This window comes from Tupaia chinensis, unplaced genomic scaffold (genome assembly GCF_000334495.1).
Source record: "Tupaia chinensis unplaced genomic scaffold, TupChi_1.0 Scaffold000161_1, whole genome shotgun sequence".
Classification (NCBI taxonomy): Eukaryota; Metazoa; Chordata; class Mammalia; order Scandentia; family Tupaiidae; genus Tupaia; species Tupaia belangeri.
Window position 1 is genome coordinate 1,186,259 of NW_006159632.1, and position 6,794 is coordinate 1,193,052.

The 6,794-nt window shown below is 57.0% G+C and overlaps 1 long non-coding RNA gene across 1 annotated transcript in view; it reads right to left on the bottom strand.

Moving 5' to 3' along the window:
• Positions 1-792: 792 nt before the first annotated feature.
• LOC114007362 (uncharacterized) overlaps positions 793-6,794 on the bottom strand; it is a 40,147-nt gene continuing 34,145 nt past the window's right edge. Inside the window, exon 3 of the long non-coding RNA XR_003548992.1 lies at positions 793-948. This is a non-coding gene — a long non-coding RNA (uncharacterized LOC114007362). The remainder of the gene's footprint in view (positions 949-6,794) is intronic.

The following is a 6,794-nucleotide window of genomic DNA, read 5'->3' on the forward strand; positions in this document are numbered from 1 at the left end:
GGGGCATAGCCCAGCCATGAAGGACAAGGCTGCCCTGACCATCTCTGCTGTGCTCTGCGGAGGCCGGGCCAGGCCGGGCCAGACCCACCGAGCCCCAGCTGGCACTCGGGTGCTAACCCAGTCACCCTTGCCCAGCTTCACCCTCACGGGGCTCTGTGCTCTGCTCAGTTCAGGGTGAACAAGACAGTGCTGGCATCTGGAGCCAACAGGGGTCCGTGGGGAGAGGGGTGGGTGTGAGCCAGGTAGAGAATGGGGAGGAGGGTCAGCCTAGGGGGCTCTGGGGGCTGCTTCCTTAGAGCACACGACTCATACTCCAAGAAGGCCTTGCTCAGGTTTGGGGAGGGGTGGGCCAGAAGGGCAGTGTCCCCACGGTGTAAGAGCACAGAAAGGCGGGCCCCATTGCCCAGTGGTTAAAGAAGCCAGGTCCCACATGGCTGACTGCCATATGAGAAGGGCAGTGTCCCCACGGTGTAAGAGCACAGAAAGGCGGGCCCCATTGCCCAGTGGTTAAAGAAGCCAGGTCCCATATGAATCCAGGTGCCAGGTCCCATATGAATCCAGGTGCCATATGAATCCCAGCCCTGGAGGCGTGTGCAACATGTTCAAGTTCTGGCAGCGGGGAGAGATGGAGGCAAGGGGGTTACGGTGTGCCCACGCCCCGTTTGGGGTACTCCCTCCCTCTCTCTCTCTCTCTCTCTGGCAAGTCTACAAGCACACACACTCTCTGGCAATTAAAAACCAAACAGACAAACAGAGCACCGCGCACTACCTCGAAGAAGGCCAGGACGGCCGCTGGGAAGCTCCTGGCGTGCGTCTCGTCCATCGGCCGTCGACATTCAGTAGCAGTCACACGGGCACACCCAACCGCAGTTCCAAAATCGCCAAGGGAGGATCTGAAGTTCTCTGAGACGTGGAAAGGGAATCAAAGCTCCCGCCTGCTGGACCTGGCTGGGAGAGGGTCAGCAAGAGACCCTGGCAGCCTCCAACTTGCCCCAGAGGACCCTCCAGCTGCCCCAGAGCCCAGCGCTCCACCAGCCAGGCCAGTGAAGGAAGTTCCTGGGACTCTTAGGGCTGCCAGACTCCAGGGAGGGGTCTCCTGGGACACCCAACTCCCAGGCCCCAAACGCTGCAGAACAGGACCACTTGAGCACTGAGCGATGCTGAAGGGAAGCCCACACAGGACAGAGGGCTGCAGGCCTCCATGGCCCAGAGTCCCCAAGTCCCAGCAGGCCTGCATGGACAGCTGCACGGAGAGCTCACAACAGGAATGTGGCAGTCCTGTCCCCTCCTGGGGGTGGCCAGCCAGCGGGGACCACTCCAAGGAGCGCACTGTCTGTGGGCACACCCTCTCTCCCTGCAGAAAGACCAAACAAACCGAAGAAACAGACACTCCCCTGACTAACCGCAGGCACGCCCTGGCGCTCCCCTCCCCGGTCATAAAACTCCAGAAACAGCTTCTTGCCCCGTCCCTGCCACCTACAGCACACCTTCTGGAGAGCTCCCTGAACCGAGGGCGAGAGCAGGGGAGAGGCAGGCAGCTGACCAAGAGGCAGGCACCAGGGACTGGTGTGAAGAGATGGAGTGAAGAGGTGGGGCCATGGCATGGCGGCCCACCCAGACAGCCTCCTCTGTGCCCACTGGCACCTGCTAGCGCTACAGCCCACCGCACCTCCGACACTAGTGCTCAAGGGGTCCACGTGGTGCCTCCCCTGCTAGCACTGCAGAGGACCACCGGGAGCCGCACATCGGCAAGCACCTGCCAGTGGTACAGAGGCCCCCTCAGAGGTCACTCAGAGGTCACTGTGCACCTGCTGGCGGCTGTGAGCACTGCCCCATGCTAGTGTAGGGGCAGCCTTCCCAGAGTGGAGCCCCTGCTACTCCAGCAACAGCCTTCCTCCCTCCCCCTGCGACAAACCACCTGCAAGGCAGGGCCACGCTGGGGAGCCTCAGCCACTGGGGTGGGTGGAGTTCTCTACCTCCCGGGAGCGCACACAAATGGCACACTCAACAGCTAGCTGCCCTGACCTCAGCCCCTCAGCCAGCACCATGCTGCCCTGGTGTGCAGCCCATTCAGGGCGGAAGGTTACTAACTTTGAGTCTGTACCTGCACTCACACCTCAGCTGGAGGAAGAGCCCCGGGCCCTCCACAGGCTCCAGGCAGTCAGGTAGCAGCCCCACAGGGCAGCAGCTGCCGCAGGCACAAGGGAGCCTGTCCCCTCATGGGGAGAAGGGAGTGTTCCACCAATGCTTAGGCAGCAGCACAAGGACATGAGACACATGGAAACGAGAATGGACTCTCTTCAAGGAGCATATGAGCTCTCCACTAACAAGACAAGATTCGGGGAATCATAGAAATGTCAGAAACGGGTTTTAGAACATTGATTCCAGAACTCAGTGAGACACAGTAGAATACAGACAGGCAATTTCAGACGATGAGAAGGCATTCCACGGTATGTAGGAGAAATTCAATAGCAGTAGGATTCTTTTAAAAGAATAAAACAGAAATTCTAGAGATGAAGAATATAATACAGAAAGCAAAAAGTTCTGCAGCAAGCAGCAAGTTAGACCATGTAGAAGAGTCTCCACAACTAAAGACACACTTAGGAACAGTCTGAACAATCAGGAAGAAGAAAACTATGTTGAAAATGATGATAACGTGTATATTGTGTATCCCATAAGGCAGAGAGATGGGAAAAGGCATGGGAAAGTTTATTTCAGGAAATATTAGCTGAAAATTTCCCAAATCTAAAAAAAGAGACAGACATCCAGACCTGGGAAAGAGGGCAGGAGTGACAAATGCAGAAAGAGAATCTCAGAGATGAACCCCAAGAGCAGAGAAAGGGGGAGCCATCCCAAGACTCCCCACTGAAACTGAAATGGACCAAGGCATGGAGTTAGAGCTGCCACTGATTTCTATTACTGTCATTGTGTTTGGGGGAGCCAGGAACCCAACAGACACTCGGAATTCTCTGAAGTCCTGCCTTGCTGTAGTTGTGACATCTCAGACCCATGGAAATGTTTTGCTCGTGCTAGAGCGATGGTGTGTCTGCACTGGACATCGCCAAGCTTCTTGCCTTACTGTAGTTTCTTGTTAATGATAAATTTGTGTTCTTAGAAAAAAAAGTCATTGAGTGCCAGGCACTGAACTAGCTGCTAAAAATGCAAGAGTAGCACAGAGGAAAGGTGGCGTATTCGTGTGTCTCTGTCTCAGTGTGGCTATCGGAAGGTCGAAAATAACGGAACAGGTAGCAAAAGTTACCACGCCCTAGAGAAGTTTTAGCACAACTGGTGGGACTCGCCCCAAGGTTCTGGCACGCCATGCCTCCAAGTACATCCCCCTCTCGTCCCACCAGGCACTCCCTCTGGGGCATCTCCTCGGACCATCTCACAAAGGCCCCATCGCCGCCTGGAGCTCAGCTCATGCATTCTGTCCAGAAGGCCTCCCTGGCCACCATTCCTGAGGCACCAACCTTCGCTCACCATAGCGCCCTCATTGCCTGGCCTGCGTTCCTCCTTCACTGCTTACCACTCCCGGAAATGCTCTCAGAGAGTTGCTTTCTGGGCAGAAATCACCCCCCGTGGTGAATCGTGGACGCTCCTACCCACTGCCTCCCCATGCGGCCCGCCATCACTCTGCCAGGGAGCAGGGTGGCTGGGTCTGATGGGGCCTGTGCACAGCCGTTCTGCCATCACTGCCCCACTGGCATGCTTACAGGCTTTGCCCTGCTTCCTCCCAGCCTCCTTCCCGACACAGAAGTTGTGCTTATCAGTCCGGAGTCTTCTCAGTTATCCTTTTTATAAAAGTATCGCTTCCGATTTTTGTCCTCATTCAAGCCTCTCCCCTGCAAGTCCTCCAAGATGGCCCACGCTTACTTGGTGCTCACCCACATGCCTGGCCCGACGTGTGGGTACACACGGCTCTGACTACTCGCACTTTCTTCACTTCAGATCTGACTTATACCTCCACGACCAAACCACACTGTGGCTGGCCCACACAGTGCACAGCCTCACAGGTCATTACAGAAACGAGAGCGGTATCTGTCTAATATGAAAATACAAACTGTCATATCTCATTACTAAGACACGTGCAGTCTCCCACTTTTCCTCTCTGGTTTGACCTTAGCTTTCTCACCTCACCCGCCAGCCTTCAGCATCACTGGGTTCCTCCTTGTGGACTGCCATGTGTGTCGAGGCCACCCTGCAGCCATCCTGCCCTGTGCGGGGACAGTGGCCACCAGACAGCAGACCAGGTGGGTGGCGGTAGCAGAGAACTTTCGTGACAACACGTGATGGGCAGGTGCCTCACCTGGGCCACGAGGAAAGGAAACAGGGTCAGGAATGATGGGGGCAGTGGCTCTGGGGGCCAGTGGGCCTCCCATCAGGAAACCAGGACAGCAGACTTCCAAACTTGCAGCCTCTCAATGTTCCAAACCTTACTGACAAACACAAGAGGCGTAACTGAATCCCGAAGCTCATGTTCACAAACGAAATCCAGCGTGACTGAGGGACCGAGGGCTTTCTAAAGGTGGCAGCAGGCTACGAGTGTAGGGGGAGCGACGTGAGCAAACAGGCGCGTCCCCTCCGCCCAGGCGACCTGGTGCTACAGATACGAAAGGCGGAGCTACAGACTTCCCAGTCGCCCTAGCGGACTGGCACGAAGCTGCTTCTGCACGGCAAGGGTTCCATGTGAGGGGCCTCCTGCTGTCCCCCTTCCCCACCACCTCCCCAGGCTCCATCCCAAAGCACACCTGGGGGTCAGGACTTCAGGCCAAGAATCTGGGGACACTCCCTCCACGGTGAGGGATTCCAGAGGCTCACGGAAGCATCCCTCTGCCCCAGGAAAGTGTGCTCCCTCCTCGCGGGCCTGTGAGGTGGTTTGCTGAGAGTGTGAGGCCTTCGGCCAGGCGCTAGCCCGGGAATCTATTTCCCATCAGAGGAAGTGGCCCCGGCCCGGCCCGGCCCTGCGAAGTCTGAGCCCGAATGACGGACGCCGGTCCCCTTACCTGAAGCGCGGGCTTAATCGCGCTGGGTTGAGGTTGCTGTGGGCTTTCTTTTGGAATATTTACATACATGTGACTAGAACACCTCGGGATGGAGACCAGGTCTAAACACGACGTCCGCGTGCATCTGTGCACACCGCGCGCAGCCTCGGGAGGTTTCCACAGTGTTCTGACTGACAGGCTGCCCAGAGCAGGTGTGGAATTGCTCAGTGTACCGTCATGTCAGGGCTCAAGACCTCCCGGGTTCGGAGCACTTCCGATTTTGAGTTCTCGGACTAAGAGGTGCTCACCTGCTCCACAAATTTGGCCATGACATTAAGACTTTTCTCAGTAGTGAACTTCCATGTTCTGAAAACGAAGACTTCCCAGGTTAAAGCAAGCTGGCAAGCAGATCCCTACAACAGCAGCTACGGGGAGTCGGGGTAACGGGAGAGGGCGGCCGGGGTCACAGCATGCATCTTACGGCTTAAAGGGTCGTACCAACCTCTACATTTTCTGTTTGTTTGTTTAAGAGGTTTTTGCTTTAGGGCACATGCGCGCCACACTCCGAGGTGGGAGACACAGACAGACACAAACGGTGAGAGGGGAAGTGAGGAATCATCCCACAGGGGCTGGCCATGCTGCAGTCAGCCCCTCCATTGCCCTCCCCGGACCTTGGGCTCGCACGCACACACACACGCACACACACACACACACGCACACACGGAGTGATTTTCAAGCCAGTGGGTCTGGACTTGAACCACGGTCGGCCACGTGGGAGTCTAGCGATGTAACCACTATGCCGTCTGCTGGTCCCACATCCTGTTTTTCCCAGAGGAGCCTGGAGTCTGTCTCTGTCTCTCTCTCCTCTCTCTGCCCCCTGCCCGGCCCCAACATCCTTATGTGTGCCTGCTCTCCGTTTTTCCCAGCACGCCTCCCCCCCTCTGTCTCGTCAGAACAAGTCGGCCTTCCACGCCAGCCGGTCACTGTCCAGACAAGGGCGGGACCTCGTCTACAGGGTCCCCTTCCTTCCTGGCAGACCCAGACTTCCCGTCATCTCCTTCCACCTGCGTCGCAGAGAAGCTGGAGACGGGGAGACGAGTGTGCCAGAGAGGGGGTCTTTCTCGTCCTCATTGGTGTGGGAGTTCTCTCTCCACACACCCTGGGGGCCACGGGACGTCCCTCGTTACCACAGGGATGAGGAAGTTGGCGCCGGACAGCAGGGCAGCAGGCGATGAGGCCCCGAGAGCAGCCCAGACGGCAGGCGGCCACATCCAGGCCAGAGACCTCTGGGCATGCCAGCCCGTGGTGCCCACCTCTGGGGCTGGCCATGGCTGCAGGAGGGTCACAGCATCAAAACCCTGTCTGGGGGATCACCAGTTGGCGTAACAGCTATGTCGCTGGACTCCCACGTAGTCGACCATGGTCCGAGTCCCGGACCCGGTGGCTTAAAAAACTCACGCTGGGCGCGTGTGCGTGCGTGCCCAAGATCCCGAGAGGAGAATGGAGGAGAAGGGATTGCGGCGTGACCATCCCCCCTGGGGGGTGATTTCTTGATTTCTGTCTCTATGTCTCTCTCTGCCTGTCTGGCGAGCGCACGCGCACTATAGCAAAAAAAAAAAAAAAGACCCTGCCGGGAGGGCGCTCCGTCTCTGTCTCTGTCTCTCCCTTTCTCTCCCATTTACTCTTTGGATAAATTAACGTTTTAAAAAGAAACATCAACATTAGCCCTAACTATCCCACTGGGTTCATTTCCCAGGGGTTCCACAGAAAATCGCCACAGATGGGGTCTTGCCAGAGTTGGTACTCAGGGTT